The sequence below is a fragment of the Phocoena sinus genome, chromosome 19 (genome assembly GCF_008692025.1).
Source record: "Phocoena sinus isolate mPhoSin1 chromosome 19, mPhoSin1.pri, whole genome shotgun sequence".
In the NCBI taxonomy this organism is placed as follows: domain Eukaryota; kingdom Metazoa; phylum Chordata; class Mammalia; order Artiodactyla; family Phocoenidae; genus Phocoena; species Phocoena sinus.
The window spans coordinates 57,450,743-57,478,226 of record NC_045781.1 but is presented as its reverse complement, the minus strand read 5'-3'; the positions used below and the strand labels follow the sequence as shown (position 1 = coordinate 57,478,226).

General features: G+C 47.9%; 1 protein-coding gene across 1 annotated transcript in view; it reads right to left on the bottom strand.

The window, feature by feature from the left end:
* JPH3 (junctophilin 3) overlaps window positions 1–19,149 on the bottom strand; it is a 155,103-nt gene extending 135,954 nt beyond the window's left edge. Inside the window, exon 1 of the mRNA XM_032612506.1 lies at window positions 19,084–19,149. The gene's annotated coding sequence lies outside the window, so the exon portion shown is untranslated. The remainder of the gene's footprint in view (window positions 1–19,083) is intronic.
* Window positions 19,150–27,484: the final 8,335 nt, after the last annotated feature.

Below are 27,484 nucleotides of genomic sequence, written 5' to 3'. Positions count from 1 at the left end.
TCAGCCTGTCTTGTTCATGTCCTTTCATTCAAACCAAGGCCCAGATGCAGAATAGATTCCATTAGCTCTCATTCTGCACCTGTGACGTGTCAGGGGCTGGCTGGTGCCCTCATTCTGCACCTACGATGTGCCAGGGGCTGGCTGGTGCCCTAAAAGTGGAGCATTACTCATAACGCCAAGAAGTGGGAAAGAAACCAAATGTCCATCAACGGAAAAAATGAATAAGTAAACTGCGGTCCATCCAAACAGTGGAATATTATTTCTCCATCAAAGGGAATGAAGTCCTGCTACATGCTACAGTATAGATGAGCCTGGAAAACATCATGCTAAGTGAAAGAAGTGACTCACAGAGGACCACTTCTGTGAATGTCCAGAGCGGGGAAATCTACAGTGACAGGGTTGCCAGGGCCTGAAGGGAGGAGGGAACGGGGAGTGACCGCTAAGGGGTAGGGGCTTCTTTTTGGGGCTGATAAAAATGTTCCGGAACTAGGTAGTGATGAGGGTTGCCTAACTCTGTGGATATCCTACAAAGCACTGAATTGTAAAACAGAACACCAACAACAACAGAAAGTGGAGAATTAATTGAAAAGGGATTTTCTTTGCTCTCCTCTCCCCCAGGCTGAGGCCTTCGTGTAAATGTCTCATCATCGTCGAGCAGGACTTTTCAGGTCACCATGTACTGTGCTAAGTGAGCATTTTATATGCATCTTTCTTATTCAGTACTCTCAACCACCTGATAATGGGGTCATGTTATTAACCCTATATCACAGATGAGAAAACTGAGGCTCAGAGAGCAAGTAAGCAACTGGCCAAGAGCACACAGTCAGTTGATGGCGGAGCCAGGACTTGGATGCAGGTCCATCTGACCCCAAAGCATGTGCTCTAAACCCTCCACTGTCAAGTGAGGTCCAGGTCACTGGAGGCTTCCTTTTCCTCCCTCCAGGATGCAAGGTCAGGTGACTCTGCAGCTCGTAGGGCTGCTTAGCCTAGAAGCTTCTGTCTTCCATCTCTCAGCCTCATTCTGTTTACCTTAAAAATTGAGGGGCCCTGAAAATCTGGGGTCCTCAACAGGGGCAGTGCTGCCTCCTAGGGGGTGTTCTGAAAACTTGCAGGCATTCCACGAGTGGGACAGGCCCCCAAAATGAAGAATTCCTCCAATCCCTCCACTTTGCGATGTCCCACCAGAACTTCATGTAAATGAAAAGTCCTCTTGTAATTTACGGGTCTAGGACCAGCTCTGTTTTCTGTTTGTGCGTCTTTAGCAGAGCTGGAATATACACTGGAAGCTCTGGGAAGGCAACTATAGTATCACGTGGTCAAAGGCAGACGGTCATTTCCTCTGTTCAGAGCTTGACTAAAAGCTGTTCACCATTTTGGAAAAGCCCATCACCGGCAGCGAAGCTTCACGGTGTCTGAGCCTCCATAAGATGCACCTGTGTCACCGTGATTCCCTCTCTGGGCCAAGCGTCTACCACTTCACTGTGTCATCCAGGATGCTCAGACCTGAACATTTACCTTTTGAAATCCACATTGTTTTATTTTAAATGACTTTTCCTTTATGTTGCAGTTAGGGCATTATATGAATTTTTTTTTTTTTTTTTTGCAATTAGTGTGTAGGTAGGTTACAAATTCTACCAATTTCATTTCAGAATAAGAAAAGCAGCGTTACAAAGTATTTGTTATCTTCTTTAAAAGGTGTTAATTAGGGCTGAGAGAGATCTGGGAACCACTGAGCTACATCATTTCTGCAGATCCCTTCCAGATTTTAAATAATTAAACCTGACCTCCGAAAACTTTTTCCATAATCCTAATGAAACCAAGTGCACAACGCCTTTTCAATAATCCCCAAAGCATCACTGCACCAGCGTGGCCCAAGTGCAGCCAGCAGCTGATTTCAACAAGCTGGGCCTGTGGACTCTTAAGAGGCTTAAGAGGCTGCCTTCTGACCCTGGTAGAAAAACCACCTGGCTTGTAACATAACACTTGCCTTATTTCCTTTTCACCTCAAAAAAGAGAAAAGTCGACACCTCAAACGAAAAATCTTCCTTATGCCATCTCTTTGTGCTTTGACAAGTGCAGTGCTTACCTAGAACGTTTTACTGAAGGGGAGAAAATATGCGGAGATCTGAGGAAGTCTGTGGTAACAAATTTTGATGTGCTTGAGTGAGGTCACGCCATGTGACATTCCTTCCTGTTAATTATTTCTCCCAGGCTTATCTTCCCCCATCTTCTCGAACTTATTATATTTTAACGGCAGCTAGCGGAACGGTTGGGGCACTGCCTTCCCCATCTGCGTGGAACAGAATGTTCAAAACGGTCGGAATCAGGGATGCTGCATGGAACTGGCAGATGTGCCAGGGAGTGAAAAACGGCAAAAAAAAAAAAAAAAAAAGAAGAAAAAAAACAGCAGAATCACGCAAAGCCAGAGAGGGAACAGACTGCAGTGAGGGATGTTCCGCATTGAACAGTGCCCCGCAAAGAGTCACATCCCCCCCAAACCTCAGAACACGCCCTTACGTGTAAAGAACAGGGTCTTCGCAGATATACAGGTAGGTTATGAGGAGGTCATCCAGCATTAGGGTGGGCCCTCTTCTTGTAAAGAAAGGACAGGATCCAGAGAGAGACAGAGCGGAAGGCCAGGTGACAACGGAGGCAGAGGCTGGAGTGATGCACCACCGGAAGAGGCAGGAAGGACCCGCCTCTCGAGCCTCCCGAGGGAGCACGTCCCTGCCCACACGTTGATTTCAGACTTCTGGCTTCTGGAATGGTGAGAGAATACATTTCTATTGTCTGAAGCCCTCCAGCTTGTGGCAGTTTGTTATGGCAGCCCCAGGGCTTACGAAGGAAAACCTCAGAAGGTAAGTGTTAGGGGCTGAATGTTTGTGTCCTGCCCAAAATTCGTATGTTGAAACTCTACCCCTAACATGATGGAATTAGGAGGTGGAGCCTTTGCGAGGCGATTAGGATTGGTGGATGGCTCGGGGTGGAGCCCCCATGAATGGGATCAGGGTCCTTCTAGGGAGCTGGCTTCCCCGGGCTCTGCTCTCTGCCACCTGAGGATACAATGAGAAGTTGGCAGCCCACGACCCGGAAGAGGGCTCTCACCAGAACCCGACCACGCTGCACCCTGATCTCGGACTCCAGCCTCCAGAGCTGTGAGAAATACATTTCTGCTATCTGCAAGCACCCCCCCCAACCCAGTTCATGGTATTTTGTTATAGCGTCTTGAGCTAAGACAGTAAGTGAGCTGGTCCCCACCCCTTCCCACATCCCCACCATGCAGCCATCAGTTGCAAAATTGATTTTATAATCAGTGGTGCGTGGGATGAAGGACCTGCCTGTCTCCTGTCTTGACGACAGCTGGGTGGTTTATACTCTCTGAGCCCTGGGTATTATTTTAGCCCCAGCGGAGTGAGCCACTTCCTTCTACCCTCTGAAGATTCTGGCATTTATTGAGTTCTTACTATGATCCTGGAACTATTCGAGTGGAAAACATCAGTGTAAACATTCTATATATTCTATTGATAATTCTATTAATAAATAAGAATATGTATATTCCATATTTTATCCTCAAAACAATTATATTTCATTGAATATTAGACACTACTAGTTGTAAGATAGACCATTATGTTATACACTATTAAGAATGAAAAAAAATGGGAATTCCCTGGCGGTCCAGTGGTTAGGACTCCACACTTCACTGCAGGGGGCCTGGGTTCCATCCCTGGTCGGGGAACTAAGATCCTGCAAGCCGCACAGTGCAGCCAAAAAAAGAAAAAAAAAGAATGAAGAAACCTGTCATTACTTGTAAACACATCCCAGTGTGTGAATCTTAGAATCAATGAAATATAGTTTTATCATCACCCCTGTTTTATGGGTAAGGAAATTGAGGCTAACATCACATCGCTATTAAAGGGTAGAACCGAGATAAAATCCTCTGGAAGCTTGCCTGGGGCCTGAGCCCTTAATCAGTGTACACACTGCCTCTCTCATTACAAATACTGCTTCGAGTGTTTTAGGCCAAGACTGCTGGTTATCACCCAATACCCATTCTCCCCTTTCTTTCTTTAGCAATACAACCCTTGAGTTTCAGTGGGCACATGGTTGCTGGCTAGAAACTACATTTCCCAGCAACCCTTGCAGCTAGATGTGGCCATGTGACTAAGTTCTGACCAATGGGATGTAAGCAGAAGAGAGGGCTAACACTTCTGGGCCAGTCCTTACAAGGAGGAAGCGGCACCCTGTGTCTTCTCTTCCCTTGTTGCCCTGGCTGGAATGGACATGTGCTGGCGGGAGCTGGAGCAGCCATCTTAGATCTGAAGATGGAAGTCACATATTGGGGTTGGCAGAACACCAAGATCTTATAAGAGCAGCTAGAATTGCCACATGGGCCTTATTTGCTTAATCTTGGGCAACTGTGACAGAAAAAAAGAAACTCCTATTTTATTTAAACCACTGTTACTTTGGCCTTTGTTACAGCAGCCAAGATGTAATCCTAATTAAAACACACTATTACATGCCAGATACTGCCCTGGAGGCTCAGTTCCTCCCCTCCGAGAGTACAGGCTCATTCAGTGAGAATGCATATAAAACACCCAATGCAAGGCTGGGCAACGAATATTAGTTCCTCACACAGACAAGGGTAACTCAGGCGTTCGTTGCCTGCATATCTTGACATTCTCCTATTTTCTCCAAATCCTACCCATGCATGGCAGGAGAAACAACATGAATGTTATTTCTCTGGGTTCCTTTTCCCAACTCCCCATCACCTCTGCCTTAACAAATATTTTCTTCACTGGTAGAGCAATTCACAATCAGCTTGGACCTGCCTTTACAGGCTAGAATGGTTCCTGCTTCATCTAACAGCTCCATCCCCATTTTCCCGGGTGGGGTCCTGACGAGGTTTGGCTATCTCTGTCCCCACTCTTCACCAGGCCAGACCATGACTCACGGTCCAGCCTCAGCAGCCAGAGTTTTCCATCCCTTTGGCCACAAGAGGTGGTTCAGAGATGAGACTCACCCATGCCGAACTGATCTGCATCGTTACTAAGAACTGATGATGTGGATGTTGGGAGAATGAAGATCTATCTCAACAAACATTTTCAGCTGTAGGGATCACGGAATCTATTGCAGTTGCTAAGGCTCTATAACCAGTTACCCCAAAACCTAGGGATAGAAAACAGACATATACTATGCTTACAGATTCTGTGGGCCGGGCCAAGACAAGGGCAAGGTGTGGATAACCTTTCTGCTCTACACTGTCTGCGGCCTCAGCTGGAAGACTCCAAAGCTGGAGGTTGATGCTGGCTGTCAGCAAAGGGCTTCTGTTCCTCTCCATGTGGGCCGTCTCTCTGCACAGGCCAGCCTGGGCTTCCTTATAGCATGGTTGCTGGCTTCCAAGTGTCCAGAAAGAGAACAGGCCTGGCAGCAGCTGTATGCCTTTTAAGATCTAGCCTTGGAAGTTACCTAACATCATTTCTACAATTTTCTATTTGTTGAGGTGGTTACAAAGGGCATTCAAGGTCAAGAGGAGAGAACATAAACCCTCCCTATCTTTTTTTAAAATTTATTTATTTTAGGGCTTCCCTGGCGGCGCAGTGGTTGAGAGTCCGCCTGCCGATGCAGGGAATGCGGGTTCGTGCCCCGGTCCGGGAAGATCCCACGTGCCGCGGAGTGGCTGGGCCCGTGAGCCATGGCCGCTGAGCCTGCGCGTCCAGAGGCTGTGCTCTGCAACGGGAGAGGCCACAACAGTGAGAGGCCCGCGTACCGCAAAACAAAAATAAATAAATAAACTTTAAAAAATATATATTTATTTTATTTATTTATTTCTGGCTGCGTTGGGTCTTCGTTGCTCCATGCGGGCTTTCTCTAGTTGTGGTCAGTGGTGGCTACTCTTTGTTGTGGTGCACGGACTTCTCATTGCAGTGGCTCCTCTTGTTGCGAAGCACGGCCTCTAGAGTGCAGGCTCAGTAGTTGTAGCTCACGGGCTCTAGAACGCAGGCTTAGTAGTTGTCACGCATGGGCTTAGTTGCTCCGCGGCATGTGGGATCTTCCTGGACCAGGATTCGAACCCGTGTCCCCTGCATTGGCAGGCGGATTCTTAACCACTGCGCCACCAGGGAAGCCCAAACCCTCCCTTTTGATGGGAGTATGTCGACATTACATTTTAGAAGAGCATGTGGGATGGGACATATGTAGATGTGGCCAAATTTGGAATATACAACCTGACACAGAAACCTAGAGTTACCATCACCCTTCGTCAAACAAATGAGGGTATCTACAAAACGAGGCCAACACACCGAAGAAAGCAGAACAAAGAGAAGGAAAGACACCATTTGAGCCTCTGGATACAGCTGTACCCGAAGCTAGGCACACCTATAGATTCTGTTTTCCATTTAGTGAACCAATAAATATTATTTTTCCTTTAGAGATTTGGGCTGAATGTCTGTCATTCGCAGCGAAAAGAGTCCTGAGTAATATACAAGGTCACTAAGCTGCTCGGGTAAGCCAGGACTCCAGCAGTTAGCAGCACGAAGCACTAGCTGGTGCTCTGAAATGACACGTTTTCCTCTGCTCTTGGCTCACCAGAATGCCGAGGCCAGCGTCCCCCGTATGATTTGCCACTTTTGAAGGCAAGAACTGATGACAGTGGGTTTTTTGTGTGGCTTGGTTTTAAGCAGCCAGAATGTTCCCTTCTGCCACGAGGACAGTACAGGGTAGCATTTGGGAAGTGCTACAAAAACGACCCAGATCGGGCTTCCCTGGTGGTGCAGTGGTTGAGAGTCCGCCTGCCGATGCAGGGAATGCGGGTTCGTGCCCTGGTCCGGGAAGACCCCACGTGCCGCGGAGCGGCTGGGCCCGTGAGCCATGGCCGCTGAGCCTGCGCATCCGGAGCCTGTGCTCCGCAACGGGAGAGGCCACGACGGCGAGGGGCCCGCGCACCGCAAAAAAGACAAAACAAAACAAATAGAAACGACCCAGATCAAGGTGAGAGGCAGCACAAGGGAGAGCGACCCTGCGGCCTGGAACATTCCTCCAGCCTGGGTCCCAGAGGGAGATGCCGGGCCTTGGAATGAGAAAAACAGTCATCATCTCTAGGATCTATTGTGTGCCAGACTTCGGCGTTTGCACACCCTACCCCTCATCTTTACAGCAACCTTGCAGGGGAGGTCTTATCTTCATGTTACAAAGGAGGAAACTGACGTGGAGACAAGCTAGGCAGCCTGCTGAAGATCCACACCAGGAAGTTGTGACGGCGGCGTGGTTTTCTGACTGCACAGCCCGAATTCTTTCACACGCCAAGTTAGTGGGCTGGGAGGAACACGGTGGGGGGCGGGGGGGCAGGGGGGCGGTGGCGTTCCGGGTGAGGTGATAATGGGTGGGGAGTGGGTAGGGATGGGTGAGATGTCTGGTGTGTCCGGAGCCCGAAGGGCGGGACTCGTCATGGCAGTGGACGCCGGCGGGGTGGGCTTGCTGGTGGTCAGAGAGGCAGGGCCTGGAGTCTTGCCAAGGCCGTGCTTCTGTGGCCTCTGCAAACTGAGGCCACCGAGCAGGATTCCGGCAGCTGCTTAGTGGCTGCGCACGGGCTCCTGCTGGCCAGCCTGCCCACTTGGGGCTTGGCTGGGTAGGCAGAAATGAGTCGCACCCCGGTCCTGCCTGAGCCCCCCTCCCTCTGCCTGGGGCACAGCCTGCCCGCCAATCCCAAAAAAGCAACGCCCAGGGGTCAGGATCCAGGAGGGGAGGCAGCCCTGGAGTAAGCACTCCCTTTGCCGGAAGGACCTGCTGGCTTTGGATTTCTTTGGGGACCTGCGCTGGTCCCACCGCACCATGTCAGGGGTCTGAGCTCAGGGCTGGCTGTGCCTCCAATGAACCACATGACCCTGGGCAAGTCCCCTCCCCTCTGACTTCGGATTGTAAAATGGGGCAAATTGAAACCCCCCCTGCCTCCAGGCTGTTAACCGTGCCTCTCCCACATCCCTGGTACTGTGACTCTCCTCTCTGTCCTGTAATCTGCTGTCCATCTTTCCTCTCTATTCTGTAAACTAGCTCACCTTCTTCCAGTAACCCCCTCCCCCAACCACTTCTGTTGCTTGCAACCCCAAAACCCTGGCTGCAAGTGACCACGCTGGGCCTCACACCCTGCCTGTGAGCCTGCCCCACACAACCGCTGACATTCCAAAGGGGACAGGCGTCCTCCCGTCAAAGAGCCTGCTGTACAAAGTGCTTTATCAGCTTCTCGTGGTAGCCCAGGGCCCACCCAGCCTCCAGAGCCAGCAGCAGGATCCGTGGGGGGGGTGGGGGGGGGAAGGGACCCAACAGGGGAAGCGTGGCCAAGAAGCACCCTTAGAGTCTGAGCGGAGCTTTCCAGAAGCGGGGTGTGGCCTCCTGTGTCAGAGCTGCTGGGGAAGGCAAGGCAGGATGTGATTAACGTCGGCAGTGGGTGTGACAGCCCGCCAACCCCAGCCCCATTGTTAGCACAGCACACAGGCAGCGCCCCCTTGCCCACCCCTGCACGGTGTCAATCCCCTCTCCTCCCTTCCCGTGTACAAATCCACAGAGTCAGGCGCTTAAGAATAGCATCCTACCCAAGACGCAGGCATGAGCCAGAACTGCAGAAAAGGAGAAAGCATCTCCGCACTTGCCTCGGAGCATGTGGGCTCCCCAGTCTGTGCCTGGCGCTGGTGGGGGCCGCGCTCGGTTTGCGCCTTCTGTTCCACGGGAAGGGAAAGCCCGCGTGGTAAGCTCCCAGCCTAAAGCCAGTACCTCGATTCACCAGGGCAGATGTGCGCTGGGCATCATGCTTGCACATCTGGGGTGCCTCCCCACGGTGCCCGGGGGGTGACCTGAAGAACTGTGCCCCCCTTCCTCGCCAGCAGGGAGCCCTGGCATGAGATTGGAGGGAGGAAGGAAGGGGAAGGGGGCCGGTACTTATCTCCCACCTTCCTCCCTACAAGGTCACCACAGGCTGGCTGTGCCCTTGACCTCTCCACCCACCTCCGTCCCACTGGGTCAGCAACCCACCAGACTGTACTTCCTGCCATACGTTTTCTTTGGCAGCATTGTTGATGATAGTTAAAAAAAAAAAAAAAAAAAAAACGGAAGGAGCTGAAATGTCCAAAATTAGAAGTGGGTTACGTTAATTATGGCAGAGGCACCCAAGAATACTATATGGTTTTTAAGAAGTGTTTTTCTGAAAGCGTCGTTATTTTGAGTCTGAGATACCATCATTCCTTACGTGTAACACCCATTTCATAACCCCCTTTTCAGGGGAAAAAGAGAAAGAGAAGAAATAGCTGGCATGTTTCTTTTGACATTGATTCTAAAACACATCTTTATTTCAGAAACATCAAAGTGTGGGAAAATATGCAATATGGTAAAATGTAATGATCTGGAGAAAATGTTCTCGATATATTTTTAAGTTTAAAAAAAGTGGGTTAAGAAACATCATGCCTGGAATTAAGAAAAGTTAGCACGTATATACGTATGTAAGCTGTACTCATTCCACAGTGAGATGAGTCTATGAAATACACATGCACAGAAAATAGACTGGAAATCAACTATATTTCAATGAAAAAAAAAAAGAGAGAAAGAAAGAAAATAGACTGAACGGCAACCTAACCACAGGCCAGCAGTGTTTGCCTCCAGAGCATGGGGTCACGAGTGCTTTTGGTTTTCTTCTTTGAACTTTTTTCTCTTTTGCCACTTTCCGATTTTATAATCGGACAACTGAAATAACACTAGCTACCCTTTGCGACCTCCTTTCCACATGTCTGCGCTTACCTATACTGAACGCTTTATTACGATGACCACATTCAGGTCTCGGAACCACCCATTGTGGTGAGAATGCTTGTTATTGCCATTTTGCAGATTAGAAAACTGAGGCTCAGAAGGATGGAGTAATTTTCCCAAGGTCACACAGTTCTTCAGTGGTGGAGCCAGGATTCAAACCCCGGTCAATGTGATTACAGAACTGAGGCCCTTAACCATTATGTGATCAGCACAAACCTTGCCGAGAGCCCTGCTTCTTCACGCAAGAGGGCACCTAAGGACAGGAAGGGATGCTGAGATATCGACCACAGTATAGGGCCCCTCACATTGCCTACAGGCTGAAAGCTGGAGTTGAGGACCAGTCTCTTTGGTCTGAGACATCAGTGTGTTTTGTGACATGAAACGACCATGATTGGGCCAAGAAAGCCGATGTCTCCAGCGCCGCTGACAGCCTCTCTTGGAGGCACTGTTAGCCGAGGCAGAACAAAGGAAACGGATATTCCCAGAGTGCCACGCTAGGACGCTTTGGCAAGCCCCCCTGCACCCCTCCTGCGGTTTCTGCTTGTTCCGCTAAAAGGTGCTCTTCGGCTTCCTCAAGAGATAAACATTCCTAACATCACTTTTTCTCAGCTGGGGGGCCAAGGGAGCAGCTGGGAGACCTGCAAGCGGGGAGGAGCGTGTTTGTTTTCTGGAACTCGGCTGAGAATCTTTTCTCCAGGAGACTCCAGGAACTTGTTCCAAACAAACAAAACGCCTGCTGGGGAACCTGGTAGCCAGGAACCCAGGGAGGCCAGCGCAGCCCTGGGGAGCAGGACAGGGTCAGCAAAGGCTGGTGTTGCTGGTACTGGGCATCACTGCTCTGCGTGTCCATGGCAACAACTGGGGGTGGGTGGGGGGGGCGGGCAGGATTGTCCCATCGTCCAGATGAGGAAAGCAGAGGCTCAGAGAGGTGATGTGACGGTCCTGCGGCCAGAACCCAGCCTGAGCTCAGAGCGATGTTTTCCCAACTCTTGTCAACCTCCCTTGGGTCTCAGGCTTATCTGGGAATACGGTGAAAGTTATGGATCCTTTGCTGTAAAAAGTGGGTACAGGCATTTACATGCAAATGTTGTGTGTAATTTCAGGGAGGTCAAGTTCTCCTTGAAAGACTTGGGTAAGAATCCCTACCAACCATCCAAATGCATATGTCTCCACACTCCATCGCCAAGCCAGGCGTGGGCTCTGGGTGAAGCGGGGGAGGGACACTGGTCTCCACTTCCTGCCCCTTGAAGTCTTGAAGGGGAGAAAGATCCACAACTGTGTTTTCTCTGTAAGGTCCTGTGCACTTAGGACTGTCACCCATGTGCGGTAGGGGAGCCAGAGCCGTCCCCCCATTTCTGGCTATTAGATGCTCTAGTCTCCCCGCCACCCAACCCTCACTCTGCTGAGAAGTAAGAACGACACGGAGGGGGGAAGGGGCTCCTTAGTCCAGTTCTAATAAATCAGTAGACAAACAAACAAACAGACAAAATCCTCTAGCAAACGCCTTCTCTGTACAGCAGGCTCTTCCCACCAATAAAAAAAACATCTAGGCCCTCACCATTTGCCTGTAGCCATCCCCGTTACAGAGTTCTCGATTACATAGTGCATAAAGCTAAAATGTTTCCTACAATCAGTCACTGTTTGAAATGGGGTTTTTGTTTCCGTTTTTGTTTTGACAGCTAATAGACAAGAATTCTTTAGGGCAAAAACTTTCCAGCACAATATATGTGTGTTTTAAAATTTATGAATTATACACATGTGCCTCTGTTCTCATATTTTATGCAAAAATCATAAGACCCATATCAACACGGAAATTTGGTGGGGGGCACGTACTGTGTGGCTTGTGGGATTGACCAGGGATTGAACCCTGGCGAGTCCTAACCATTGGACCATCAGGGAATTCCCTCAACAGGGAAATTTTTAAGGGCTGAGTAAAAGATGAAATAATGTTTTTTAATGTCCTGCTAATTGTCAGCTTCTATCATCACTGACTCAAGGCAGAAAGATGCCTTTGGGCGAGGATTTTTGCCAATAATCATGGCTTTTTGAATAGGTGTTTCAAATAGAATTCTTGATCATCTGGAATCTGGGGTTGTCTTTGAGGTCAGATTGGATGGCCGTCTTTGTTTTCTCCATGGGACAGGTCTGATAAAGAGCTTGGGCAGGAATAGGACAGTTGCCTCTGCTGCTTTCTGGCTCTTACTTCTGTTCAAGATTCGTAGTATTTGCTTCAATCCTCAGTTTCTTTGCAGGAATCTTTCTAAGGCAAGTGTTTAATTTAGTTAGGACTAGACGAGGTGGGTATAGAACCTGCAAATCCACTTTGTGAAGCCAACATGTCACAGCTTTATGTTGCAGTAGGCTAAGAGCTAGCAAACCAGCCAACGGGATTTTGCAGGGGAATTCTCGCTCTTTCCAAAGGATACGCATTGGGAGACAGGTGAGGAGTGACCACGTGCAGCATCACCCCTCCGGGGGCCGAGCTTGTGTTGCCCTCTGCTACTGCATGTTACCTCTCTGCCTCTCCAGCCTTCCACGCCTGTTCCACCAGTGCCCTGTGTTGAATTCTCCTGCCAAAAGAGCTGGGGTGGTCTGTCTTCCTGTCTGGACTCCCGTGGATACACAGGGCCAATGTCAATCCAGAGCCAGATCTCTTAGTCTTCAGAAATGACCTAGGATCTTTTCCTGGTGCTCAGCAGATGGTGTCACCCCAGGAGTGTGGCCACAGCCTGGAGCATTGAGCACACTGCACTTTTTGTTTTTGGATGTGGACCGTTTTTAAAGTCCTTATTGAATTTGTTACAATATTGCTCCTGTTTTATGTTTTGGTTTTTTGGCGGCAAGGCATGTGGGATCTTAGCTCCCTGACCAAGAATCGAACCCTCACCCCCTACACTGGAAGGCAAAGTCTTAACCACGGGATGGCCAGGGAAGGCCCGAGCACACTGCACTTTTAATGCACGTGTTTTAAACTTGTAAGACTAATTTCAGGGACTTCCCTGGTGGTCCAGTGGGTAAGACTCCACACTCCCAATGCAGGGGTCCAGGTTTGATCCCTGGTCAGGGAACTAGATCGCACATGCATGCCACAACTAAGACATGGCACAGCCTAAATAAATAAAAAAATAATAAATATTTTTTAAAAAAGACTAATTTCTGACCTCCAGAACTGTAAGATAATAAATACATGTTAAGGTACCAAGCAGCCAGAGGGAGCTGGTACACTCACCCGGAAGGAAACATAAATCCATGGAATGCTTCTTTCGGAGTTCCCTGGACAAAGTGAGGAAGCTCACGAGACTTTGAAGTCTGCCTTCACAGGAAAATTTAAACTCTCATTTCAGAGTCTGCCAAGATGTCAGGTGACTACCGGATCAATTCACTTCATTTGAATCCAACTCGGCCACACCCAAGTGTGGTAAGAAATTGGCCCATAGTTTATAAAACTCAACAGTTTCATGGAGGAGCCCTGACTTCGTCCCAAGTTTTACTGGCCCGAGTCCAGTGATAATGGCACTCATGGCCGCTGCCCCTGGGTGCCAGCCATTTATCAAGTCTCAGTATCCTTGGTCCCTGAGCTACATAGCAGCCCCGCAATGCGGTGCCCCATTACACAGATAAGAAAACTGGGGTACAGAGGGAATAAGTGGCACGCCCAAAGCCAAGGTAGGAAAGACAGAACCCAAGTTTCCAAAGCTCTGGGCTTTCCCAGCTGTCCCGCTTCTGACGTCGCTAACTGTTCATGAACCCAGATGGCAGGAAGGTTTTAGCCCCGATCAGCTCAGGACCAAGGCAGGGCATAGCCCGTTTCCATGCCAGTGGCACCCACTCCCCACTTAGCCGCGGCAGTGGACCATAGATGGGTTAGACAGCAAATCCAGAGATGCTCCAGCCTCATGACGCACAGCCACTCGAACCTCCTCCCTCGTCAAACTTCCCAGGGATGCTAATGAGTGATGCAGGCAGACACAACAACTTCCTTCCCAGTCCTAGCATGGCGCTCATTCGGAGAACTAGCTGAGGGGTAGACAAGGAGGAAGAAAGCGCGAGAGGCTGCAGAGTCCATCTCCAGAGAAGTGGAGGTGATTAAGCTGGAAGACTTGACTTTCACACAATGTTGGAATGAGCTATGGGATTATCTGGGGCTAGACTGTATCTGCCCAGCTATAAGAATAATGATTACGGAGCACCCACACACTCATAAGCTGGCTCTAATGGAGTACAATGGTCACCGTGATTATGACCGTAAAAAAGGTAATAACAGCCCTGTAATGATATAAGCCCTTACCTATCCAACCTTGCCACCTCGTGTAAAGAACCAGTGTAGTCTGGTGGAGAGAGATTTGGGGTGAGACAGATCTGCGTTAGAAATCTGGCATACAGTATACCAGATGTGACCTCCTGCAAGTTATATAACCTCTGTGGGCCCCAGTGTCCTCATTTGCAAGCAGAGCCCTGACATTGTTCTGGCTTCCACACTCTCTGCACATCCATGGGCTTCAGGAGAGGCTGGCTCCAGCCCCAGAAGGCATATCCTGATTGGTCAAGGGCCACCATGATGACTCTCTTCCTCTTGTCTGTGATTAATTTAAGCATGGGCATATGATACAACCTAAGTTAAGGGGCTTCAGTAAAAGATTTTTGTTTTGTTTGTTTTTATTTTTTTGCCCTTAAAATTGTTACACAAAGAAAGATAATCTTTCTTCTTCTTCTGGATGCCAGATGTGATGCCTGGAACAGCTGCAGCCACTTGTGAGCATGAGGAGAGCCAAACTAAGGTCAAGGCTGACACACTGAGGAGGGCAGAAGAAGCCTGGGTCCTCAACGGTGTCCTTGAGCCAATACATTCACCAACTCCAGAATCTTCACACCTCAGGACTTTTTGACAATGAATTTCTTTTTTGTTTAAGCCCCTTTGGGTTGGATTTTCTGGTACATGTAGTCAAGAGCATCTATTCTATTGCAGGGCCATGCTGAGAATTAAATATATAAAGTGCCCACTATAATTCCTGGTAGCCAGCAGCTTTCATTGCCTTGTGAGGTGATAATATAAGAAGCAAGCACAGCAAACCTCCATGATTCCAAGGGCTTTCTTCATTCATGTGTGTACATTATGCTCCCTGGCTAGAGATGTAAACTCCCTAAGAGAGACAGTGCCTTGGACCTCTGTGCTATGCTCTAGTGTCTGCTTAATGAATGCTCTCCTACTACCCCAGGGGTGAACAATGAGGTTTGCCTAATGTATCAGGTAACCATGGCCCCAACAATGCTGAATAAAATGTCATCACAAACAGCAATCAAGGTTGATCAAAGGGTACGAACATTCAGTTACAAGATGAATAAGTTCTGGGGATCTAATATACAGCATGGTGACTAGAGTTAATACTGTATAGTGCCCCTGAAATATGCTAAGACAGTAGGCTTTTTAAGTGTTCTCATCACAGGCCAAAAAAAGTAACTATAAGACACTGATGTAAGAAATTGAAGACAATACAAACAAATGGAAAGATTTGCAGTACTCACGGATAGGAAGAATTAATGTTGCTGAAATGACCCTACTCCCTGAAGCAGTCTACAGATTCAATGCAATCTCTATCAAAATACCAATGGCATTTTTCACAGAACTAGAACAAATAATTCTGAAATTTGTATGTAAACACAAAAGACCCCAAATAGGCAAAACAATCTTGAGAAAGAAGAACAAAGCTGGAGGCATTGTACTTCCTGACTTTAGGCTATACCACAAAGCTAAAGTGATCAAAACAGTATGGTACTGGCACAAAACCAGACACATAGATAAATGCAACAGAATAGAGAGCCCGGGAATAAACCTACACACATATGGTCAATTAATCTATGACAAAGGAGGCAAGAATATACAATGGGGGAAAGACAGCTTCTTCAATAAATGGTGTTCGGAAAACTGGACAGCTACATGTGAAAGAATCAAACTGGACTACTTTCTTAACCATATATAAAAATAAACTGAAATGGATTAAAGACTTACACGTAAGACCTGAAACCATAAAAATCCTTGAAGAAAACACAGGCAGTACATTCTTTGACAGTGGTTTTAGCAGTATTTTCTTTTTTTTTTATACCTGTCTCCTCAGGCAAGGGACAAATGCAAAAATAAACGAATGGTACTATATCAAACTAAAAATCTTTTGTACAGCAAAGGAAATTATCAACAAAACGAAAAGGCAGCCTACTGAATGGGAGACAGATATTTGCAAATGAGATTTCTGACAAGAGGTTAATATCCAAATATACAAAGCACTCATACAACTCAACATAAAAAAAAATAACCTGCTTGAAAAATGGGCAGAGGATCTGAATAGACATTTTTCCAGGCAGACACACAGATGGCCAACATTACGTGAAAAGATGCTCAACATCACTAATCATCAGGGAAATACAAATCAAAACCACAATGAGATATCACCTCACACCTATCAGAATGGCTATTATCGAAAAGACTACAAATAAGAAGTATTGGAGGAGCGAGGATGTGGAGAAAAAGGAACCCTCATACACTGTTGGTGGGAACGTAAGTTGGTGCAGCCACTCTGAAAACAACATGGAGCTTCCTTTAAAAATTAAAAATAGAACTACCATATGATCCAGCAATTCCACTTCTGGGTATTTTTCTGAAGAACACAAAAACATTAATTTGAAAAGATATATGCACCCCTATGTTCACTGCAGCATTATTTACAATAGCCAAGATAGTGAAGCAACCCAACTGTTCATTGCTGGATAAATGGATAAAGAAAATGTGGTATGCATAGTCAAGGACTATTACTCAGCCACAATAAAGAATGAAATCTTGCCATTTGTGACAACATGGATGGACCTGGAGGGTATTATGCTGGGTGAAATAAGTCAGGCAGAGAAAGAGAAATAGAATGATTTCACTTATATGTGGAATCTAAAAATCAAAACAAATGAACAAACATAACAAAACAGAAACAGACTTATACACGGTTGCCAGAGGGGATGGGGGTGGGAGGAATGAATGAAATAGGTGAGGGAGATTAACAGGTACAAACTTCCAGTTACAAAATAAATGAGTCATGGGGATGGAATTGTACAGCATGGGGAATACAAACAATAATATTGTAGTAACTTTGTATGGTGACAGATGGTAACTAGACTTATGGTGGGGACCATTTTGTTATGTATAGAAACACTGAGTCACTATGTTGTGCACCTGGAACCAATGTAGTGACGTAGGTCAATTATACTTCAATTAATAAAAAAAGGAAGGTAACTATGTGAGGTGACGGAAATGTTAATTAGCTTGATTGCAGTAATCACTTCACAGTGTATGTGTACATCAAATCATCAGGTTGTACACCTTAAATGTATTTAATTTTATTTATCAGTTATACTTCAAAAAGATGGGGAAAGCTGACACATGCTACAACATGGATGAACCTTGTAAACATCATGCTAACTTAAAGCAGTCAGTGGCAAAAGACCAAATATTGTACAATTGCATCTATATGAAATGCCCAGAAGAGGCAAATCCACAGAGGTGGAAAATAGATCAGTGGTTGCCAGGGCTGGGGTTGTTGTGGATAACTGAGGAGTGATAGTAATAGGTACAGGGTTTCTTTTTTTTTTTTTTTTGCAGTACACGGGCCTCTCACTGTTGTGGCCTCTCCCGTTGTGGAGCACAGGCTCAATGGCCATGGCTCATGGGAGGGCTTCTTTTGGGGTGGTTAAAATGTTCTAAAATTGTAGTGATGGTTGTGCATAGTTGTAATCTTTTAATTTTTAACTACAAACTATTGAATTGTACACTGCTGATTTCTTCCCTTCCTCCGATTTTCCTGCATTTAGTGTAGGATGTGATGCCTGGAGCGGTGGCAGCCATATTGGTACCATGAGGAAAGGCCAAAAAGAATCATGGATGCTGTCCCTGACGTCACTGAGCATCATTGCTGGAGCAGCACCACCAGCACTACCCATCTCTGGATTTCTTGTCATGTGAGAAAAACAAACCCTAAATGTTTAACATCACTGTCCATTGCAACCAAAGATATTTCTCACTAAAACCCAGCAGCAATTAGACAGGATGGTCTAGGATGCCTGCTGAGTGGGCCATCAGACTTAATGAGAAAGTCATATGCAACATTTCAATCCAAGTTTCATCAATCATTCAGTCGATTACTTCACATGTACTAGTCACTGTGAGCAAGTAGAGCTGCTCTTGGGAGCTGCCAGTTAGCAGGGTACATGGATAAAGTCAAATCTGATGTCAGAAGCATGGATCAATAGTGACTAGCACTTGTTATTGCAAAATGTTAACACATATGAAAAACAGAGAAATTTGGTCAAACATGTAGTTGATCCGGACTTCCCTGGTGGTGCAGTGGTTAAGAATCCGCCTGCCAATGCAGGGGACACGGGTTCGAGCCCTGGTCCGGGAGGATCCCACATGCCGCGGAGCAACTAAGCCTGTGCACCACAACTACTGAGCCTGCGCTCTACAGCCTGCGAGCCACAACTACTGAGCCCACGTGCCACAACTACTGAAGCCCACAGGCCTAGAGCCCGTGCTCCACAGCAAGAGAAGCCACCACAATGAGAAGCCCGCGCCCCGCAACGAAGAGTAGTAGCTCCTGCTCGCCGCAACTACAGATAGCCCACGTGCAGCAATGAAGACCCAATGCAGCCAAATAAATAAATAAATAAAATAATAATATAAAAAACATGTAGTTGATCAAAAATCTGAAAAGGCTGTAAATCACATCAATTACTTTCTGCACCAGCAATGACTCCACAACGCGGGTGATAAGTGGGGTGGCTGGGTGATCCCTGGTAGCCCTTTACCTCTTTCCTTCATCTGCTCGTTAAGAAGTTAACCTGCCTGACTGCTAAATTCTCTTTCAGCTCAAGTCTTTCCCATCCTGGGATTGATGCTTTGTTATAAGGAAATATCAACAATATTTTTGAAAACATTCCACTTTGCAAGCACTTGGGTAGAACCATAATTATACACAAGAGATCATAATTGATAGACAAGCTATCCCGCTAATTGGAGAAATTAGCACAGTACCACGATCTTTACAGGAGAAAATGTTTCTGTTTGCGAGAAGCATCACAAAAACTTATTTGGGAATTCAGAATGACCATCTCAAACATTTAATAAACACCTACTATGTACAAGGCAACTGTCTAGAGCTGGAAACCCAAAGTGACAAAAAAGTATCAGACCTGGTCCCCGCTCTCAGGGAACTCAGAATTTAATTAAGCCACCAGCACATGTGTTTTGACAGTACTAACCTTCACCTGGGACATCCCAGCATGGCCTTGCTGTATATTGTAGCCAGGAATGGTTCTGAATGCTCTGTCCAGAAGTTCTTGAGGAATACTGTCCCTGCAGGAAAGAAAATAAGTCTCATCACCAAGAATCACACGTGTGATAGGTGGGCCAATGGTTAAAAACATTAGCCACAGGACATCCTCTTCAAACAAAATCTTAAGCAGAAACCAAATACATATTAATATATAAACATACACCATACATACGTATCAGACCGGCTCTGGTTAAAACGCCGGGCAAAGGTCCCTACTTGGTCAGGAAACCCCCATGGTGATTAGCGTCACACAGCGGGGAGGATATGGGGTCTGTCCTTGCTACATGGGTCTACATGGGCAAGTGGCCTCTCTGAGTCCAAAGAGAGCCGAGCGAGATTATGATGCAAAGCACCCAGCCTCCAGTAGGTCTCGACAGGTGTCAGCTCCTTGACACCAGGGTCACCCGAGCCCCAGTGACCCTCGTCGCCCACAGAGGTGTCATCCTGACCCGGGCTTGATCTTCTGCCTTTCTGGAGGGCACAGGGCAGTAGGATTTGCGGTCAGGAATCTTTTGTTCTAGGCTGAGCTCCGCCAGTATCTGTTCTCCTCCCCCAAGGCCCGATTGCCTCCTTTACCAGCTGAGGATAAGGATCTATTGATTTCAAAGCATGTTACAACGTTAAATGAGGCATGAAAGTGCTCTGTCCCCTGGCACTTCTGCCCTTCCTGCTCTCGGTGCCAAAATCCTTAGCTTGGCCAGAGGCACCAGGAGCTGCCGGCCTCGAGGCCTAGCTCTGTCACTTGCTGTCTGTCTCCTGGCAGGTGAGTTCCCGGCGCCGTGCTCTGTGCACAGAACCCTCGCCCTCAGCGGCAATGACCACGATGATACAGGGCTGTTCTTGTTCTCTGACGTGGCGTCTGTAATGTAAACACGCCCACGCACTGAGGCGAGGGGACCCATATGGTGTCAAGTGCTTGTTCAAAGTCCCGGTGAGATGGACCAGTCCTCGCCCTAGCCCCGTCTACAGCATCTCCAGTGCTGGGGCTTTTGTGGAGCCCCTGCGTACATTAGGACCTGGGGCTGAAGATGCTCCTGGAAATGGTGGCAGCCGCTACTTGTCAACCATCTGCCAAGCGCTTGCATTATCTTAGCTATCTAGCCACCTTCCCAAGTCGATATCTTTATCTCCATATCGAGGGGGCTGAGGCGCTGGGAGGAGGGGGCGAATTGCAAGCTGGGGGTGAGGGAGCCGCGGTTAGAGTTTGCTCGTCTGACGTTCGGAGCGCCTGCCCTTACCCCTCTGGTCCACCGGAGGGAAGACAGGTTTGGGAAGGCTCCCGGGGGGAGACCACAGTATCGAGGAAGGCATGCATTCGGCAGCAGGTAGCAGAAAACCCGAGTAACCTGACAAATGTGGTTTTATTTTTCTCGTGGGAGAAGCTGAGTTGAGCACCTGGGTGATGTCCCAGCATCACTGGCAGTAGGGTCCCCAGTGCCGTGCCCCCCTACAATGCGGCCATGCTGTGCTCAAGGAAGCCCCGTAGGGGAGGGTAAAGAGGGATGCCTGACACACTTCTTCTATTAAAGGAGCAGAAGTGTTCTAGAAACTTCTTGGCAGAGGTACTTGGGTCTTGTTGGCCAGAACGGGATCATACAGTGACTCCTGGATGCAAGGGAAGCTGGGCACATAAAAATTTGTTTTCCCACCTTTGTAGTCTGAGACAGCAAGACAGAACAGGTTGGGATGGCTCTCAGGTAGTTCACGGGCAGTGTTGCACATTCACCAATCGGCCATCCCCACCCTGGCCTCGGAGACTGGAGCAGTGTCCTGGGGCGGCCATAACAAAGGACCATGAACTGGTGGTGGGGGGGGGGGGGCGTTAAAACAACAGCAATGGATTCTCTCACAGTTTGGAGACCTAAAGTCTGAAGTCCATGTGTGGGCAGGGCCGTGCTCCCTCTTGGGGGCTCTAGGGAGGGTCCTTCCTGCCTCTCCCAGTTTCTGGGGGTCCAGGTATCCTTGGCTTGGGGCTGCCTCCCCCCAGTCTCTGCCTCCGTCTTCACATGGCCTCTCCCCTTTGTGTTTCCTCTTCGTATGAGGACACCAGGCCTAATGGATTAAGATCCACCCTAACGATTTTATCTCAATCTGATTATATCTGCAAAGACCCTATTTCTAATAAGGCCACATTCCCATGTAACAGCGTTCAGGACTTCAACACATCTTCTGGGAGGAAGCAATTCAGCTCAGAACAGAGACCACATCGGCCTTCTGTCTTCTTCGGGAAGGGAGGTAAGGGCCACACCTGTGCCGTCTACCTCCAAGATCAGACCCCCTACCCCTGTTCCCATGCCTGGGGTCATCCTTGCCTGAGCAAGGGCCGTCCCCAACCCCCTCTCCTGCCTCACGCCCGCCTCCTCAGGAAACCTTCCAGCAGCCTCTGATTGTTCCTCCTCATGCGTGAGGGTTGTCTCAGACATGCCTGAAACACTGGTTTTCAAAGCCCTAACTGGCCCGCTCGGCACCGACCCCTCCTCCCACCCACACCTGACACTGCCGTTCAGTGATGCTCAGGGGTCTGGGTCATCTTCCCAGGCAGAGGCTCAGCTCCTCCCTAGACCAGGGGATGCTCCAGTGCAGGCAGGGCTGCAAGTCCCCCCTCTAGTCTCACCTTTGTGATGGGACGGGGAGACCCGCCCTGGGTCACGCAGCTTCACAACGGTGATATCCAGGATGGGTGGTGCAATCAGCCTTCCACCTGAGGGTCATCATCCCCACTGCTAACGTTAACTGAGCATCTGCTGGACGCCAAGTGCCCCACACCTACCACCTCAACTCTACGAGGGAGGAGAGCAGCAAGGTGCAGCGTACCCAGAGCTGTGACATGCCCAACACTCAGCCGCTTACTTATTTTTTGCTTTTTCGGTGGGGGGACGGGAAGGCAATTTTCTGGGCTGTTACCCTAAAGGGGGGATTGATTGTGTTAAGGGACTTTATCAAGGTTCCTTGGTTCTAGGAAGGTCTAAAGCACCTGGATAAAAGATGGTTAGACTCACCTGGTTCCCGGGTCTTCAGTAACTGGTTGACCACAAGAGGGGCGCTTGGCGGTTTTCCATCAACCTCTAGAGCAGAGGACCCCCACAGCCAGCTCATCGTGGTGTCTTTACATTGCGTGCAGGGACCAGGAGCTCTGGTGGATCCCACGGGTGAACACAGGATGGAGGTGCGCCAGTGGAAGGGATGGAATTGCCTGACCCCGGTCTCCGCGTCCTCCCCGACCTGCATCAAGTGCAGAGGCGGGTTACCATCTCCTGCTGCACAAGTTACCACAAACTTAGTGGCTTAAAATAACACCCACTTATCACCTGACAGTTCCGTGGGCCAGAAATCTCAACAGGCTCTACTGGGTTCTCTGTTCAGGTCTCACAGCCGAAAAGCCCCGTGTCCCCCAGCTGGGCTCCCGTCTGCGGGAGAATCTGCTTCCCCGAGGCTGTGGGTCTGAGGTCCCGTGTCCTTGCTGGCTGTGGGCTGGGGCCATGCTCTGCCCTGGAGGCCACCCGCATTCTTTCCCACGTGGCCCCAGCTGTCTTCATAGCAGAAACGGTGGCGTGTCACGGCCTCCCGATTCTTCTAACGTCTCTGTCAGCCCCCTCAGCCTCCAGCCAGAGAAAACGCTCCGCTTTTACAAGACTCACCTGAATGAGTCAGGGCCGCCCAGATAATCTGCGTATTTTAAGATCACCTGACCTGGGACATTAATCTGCAAAATCACTTCACAGCAGCACCTGGGTTAGTGTTTGGATAACAAGGGACTGGGGCCGGGGTGGAGCCTGGGGGCATCCTTAGAATTCTACCTACCCTGGTGGGGTCTTTAGGGGGGATTAGCTGCAAAGACAGCCCTCCCCTGGATCTCCGGGTGGAGACACCACCCCTCTCCTTCTCTGGTACAAAATGGGCCGACTTTTGGCACAGAAGAATTTATAATATGAATTCACCCCTTACATTGAAGGAAAAAGCATAACAGAGGCCTGGCCTCCAGAGGGAAACCCAAATACTTATATCGAACAAGCCTGTCTTCTGTAAGGCTGTGGGGCAGGCCAGCTATTCGTTCACACTTAGGAGACTTGGCCTCTGGTTTCTTTTTCCTTTTCTCAGAACATTTTATTTATTTATTTAAAAATTTTTTACAATTAATTAATTTTATTTATTTATTTTTGGCTGCGTTGGGTCACCGTCGCTGTGCACGGGCTTTCTCTAGTTGTGGCGAGCGGGGGCTATTCGTTGCAGTGCGTGGGCTTCTCGTTGCCGTGGCTTCTCTTGTTGAGGAGCACAGGCTCTAGGCACGCGGGCTTCAGTAGTTGTGGCACGTGGGCTCAGTAGTTGTGGCTCGTGGGCTTAGTTGCTCTGTGGCACGTGGGATCTTCCCGGACCAGGGATCGAACCCGTGTCCCCTGCATTGGCAGGCAGATTCTTAACCACTGGACCACCAGGGAAGTCCCTTTCTCAGAACATTTTAAACTGACCACCTGTCAGTGCTTTTCAAAACTGATTCTCAGAGTAAAGTCTGATGAGTTTCCCAATTCAACAGACTCTTTGTCACTCCTGAACGACTTCAACAGCAGCATAAGGCATCCATGGAGGGCCCCCAGGCTCTCAGCACACAGGCTGCAGGGGCTCCGGATAGCTCTGCTTTTCCCTCTCCGTCCCCCCAGAATTCATGTCTACCTCGAACCTATGAAGGAGACCTTATTTGGAAATAGGGTCTTTGGAGATGTAATTAAGTGAAACGGGGTCATCCTGGATAAGGGTGGTCCCTGAATCCAACTGGTGTCCTCATGAAAAGACACAAGTCTGGACACAGACACACAGGGAAGAAGCCACGTGAAGACAGAGGCAGAGATTGGAGTGATGTGATCATGAGGCAAGGAAAGCCAGGGATTGCTGTGAATCACAGAAGCTGGGAGAGCGGCCTGGATCAGGTTCTCCCTCAGAGACATCAGAAGGAACCAACCCTGCTGACACCTTGATTTCAAACTTCTGGCCTCCAGAGCTGTGAGAGAATAAATTTCTGTTGTTTTAAGCCACCGAGTTTGTGACCATTTGTTTCCGGCGGCCCTAGGAAACTAATATAGCCACTGTGTGGTTGTGTTTTTTAAATGTAATCTCTGGTTGGCCGTAGACCTCACCACTCCCTATTTTATTCTACCCTCTATAGCTTTGCTTATTAGCTTTCTGCCTGGCTCTTCAAAGCATTTTAAAACCCAAAAAACAGATGGTTTAATGACTACATCTAATAGAACTGGGTTTCAAAAGCAAATACCTCATATTTTACGTAAGAGTAAACGTCAAGCAGATCAGGGATCTAAATATGACAAAACGAAACCGTATACATAGTAGAAGAGAAAATGGGTCAATTTCTTTATAAGCTGGGTGTAAGGAAAGGTTTTCTAACCACAATTCCAAATCCCCATGCAATAAGAGATGAATAAATTTAACTACATAAAACTAAAAGAAATCTTTTCAAGGTAAAAACACCATAAACGAAGTCAAAGGCAATTGACAAATTGAGAGAGAATATTTAAAACATAAATCACAGAGAAAGGGCTAATATCCCTAATATACTAAAAAAAAAATCTTAAAAATGGACAGAAACAAAGACCCAAAACTTGATAAAAAAAAATAGGCAAGAAACATGAACAGGCAATTCGTTTACAAAAAGAAACAAGAATGGCATCCACACCCGGTTCTCCGACCCTGCCAGATTCTCACTTCTCTGCTATAATTTAATAAACCTGTTTCTGCTCAGACTAGACATAGCAAATTCTGGGTTTGCAATTTATTTGGTGAACACAGGCTATTCCCAGATCTCAATGTACCTAGAAGCATGAAGACTTTTCAGCCTACAGTACATCCAAACATTATTTACACAAGACTCTGGAGACAGTTTTAAAAGAGTTCACGGATGTATTTTCAAGCAATCACAGTTTTCTTTCAGTAAGAGGACTGCATTCCGGGGTGACTACTTTGAAGGAGGGAGAGTTACTGTGTTGGGTGAGCTCTGGTATGATTGTTTGAAGAGAAACTTTCCGTACTTTGGAGTTACACCACCTTGTCACCCAAACAACACGTTCTCTCCATTTCGAAGGTGGTTTTCACCCACACTTGGGTCTGGGTGTGTCTTGTGTCTTCAGACTTCAAACCAAGTACTGAAGACTTGGCTGGGGAGGCAATGGGAACTACCCAGTGCCTCTGTCTCTGCCCCTGCCTGACACTTCTCAGAAACCCACGTAGGATCTAGAGGAGGCGGGTCAGGCTTCAGCCTAGGGCAAAGTCCAGGACAAGCAGAACTGCCTTTTCAAATTCAGCAGATCACAGAAACAACCTGAATGCCTGACAACAGAGGATTAGTTGAATAAATCATGATACATTCAAACAAGATTCTGGGCCGCCCTTGAAAATCACGATTTGGAAGACATTCCGTGACATGGATAGACATCTGGGGTATACTGTTAGGTGGACAAAACAGATGGCAAAAAGGGGAGCACAGTCCTAATTTCGAGAAATATACCATTTTTGTAAAAATAGGTGTGCATGTGTATATATGAATACAAAAGTGTCTAGAAAAATATATTTTAAAATGTTAATGTCGGTTATGATTGACAAGTGACACTATTTGACTTTTAAGTTGTTTTTCAGTGAGATATAATCTCTTTACAAGGAGCATGTATTATCTTGCAATCAGACAAAATAGGTTTTTTAAAATATATATATATATATATATAAAATCCCCAATTTATTTGCTTTAAAATACTGCAGAAAGAAAATACATGTATTTCTCCCACTCCAGAGAGAAATAGATGAAATAAAAGTGGTAAACTGTCATCTCTGTTGGACCCGGGCCATAGGGACGTGGGGAACGACTACGCTATTCTCTCGACTTTTGGGTACGTTTGAAAACTTCCATTGTAAAAAGGTAAACAAAAGAAACCCAAAACGCTCAAAACCGAGAGCAGCAGTGAACAGTTAGCTTTCAGAGGATATCATTCTTTCGGCGTAAGAAACATAGAAATGTGAATAACAAGCAAATATACAACAGAAGTAAGGCTGCAGAACTTAATGACGAGAATTATTCATTATTAATGAATCACTATTCATTGGCTGCATGGCCTCTTTAAGCCTCAGTCTCCCCACCTGTAAAATAGGGAGATCCAGGACTTCCCTGGTGGTCCAGTGGTTAAGACTCCGTGTTCCCAATGCAGGGGGCACGGGTTCCATCCCTGGTCGGGGAACTAAGAGCCCACATGCCACACAGCGCAGCCAAAATAAAAATAAAATAAAATAAAATAAAACAAAAAATAAACTAAAATAGGGAGATCCTTGCAGAATGGTAGGCCTGTAACACGGACTTCACTCTGATTATGACTGCAGTTGTCGACCCAGGGACGCACACTAGAAGCCTGAGAGCAAGAACGCCTTGCCCGAGGGGGGTCGTCCAACTTCGGTGTGCCCCAGGGAGCTCGCCACATGCAGATTCCAAGGCCCCGCCCCACAGAGTCTGACTCAGCACCTGGGGTCCGGTTTGGGAATCTGCATAAGTAAGAGCCCAGGTAACTCCCACTGGGGAAACACTGCATCCAGCCCAAGGTCAAAGACACCCTGGAAAGCAGGTCTGCCCTGTGGTCACACAGAAACAGGGTCAGATGTGGCTGGGGTCAACTGCCCATTTATGACCCCAGGTGGACTTTGGCAGCAGTTAGGGCTAGGAAGAAGTGGCATGCCACAGATACCTTTGGAATCTCCAGTTTGCAGAAACAGAGAATAATGACTTGTCACCTTTGTGCTTTCCTCCCTGAGGGACAGAGTCCTGGCAGTTGACTTAGGTCAGGATCTGGTTCCAACATATCTGAACCGCGTGCCCCCAGGCCCACAACTGACCGCTCTGCATCTGTAAAATGGGAACAACGACAGCACTATCAGGATTCCTCGCACCGGCTCGTGGCCATCACTGAGGCTAACAGGAGCCGAGGCACTGAGCAAGGATCCCTCAGTAGGATTAGGGAGGTACTTCTTAAGTCCTGCACATTAGGGGTCCCTTTCCTTTCTCAATCACAGGAAGTTAGGGTCTAGGACAAACAAAAGCATCTTAGTGGAGACCACACACATCCTGGCCATACATCTCAGGGAAAAATAAGTGGTGGGTCCAGGCACGGAGCCTATGTTTTTAAGGCACCCTCATCTTAATCAGAGTCTCAATCTTAATTCTGTTTTCATTTGCCTAACCACAACCTGGCCTCCAGGCTCTTCCTCTCTGGCCGGGATTCTACGTGAGAGGAGAAGCAAGGCCATGGGGTGGGGGAGATGGAGAGCCGTACTCCAGCTGGCTG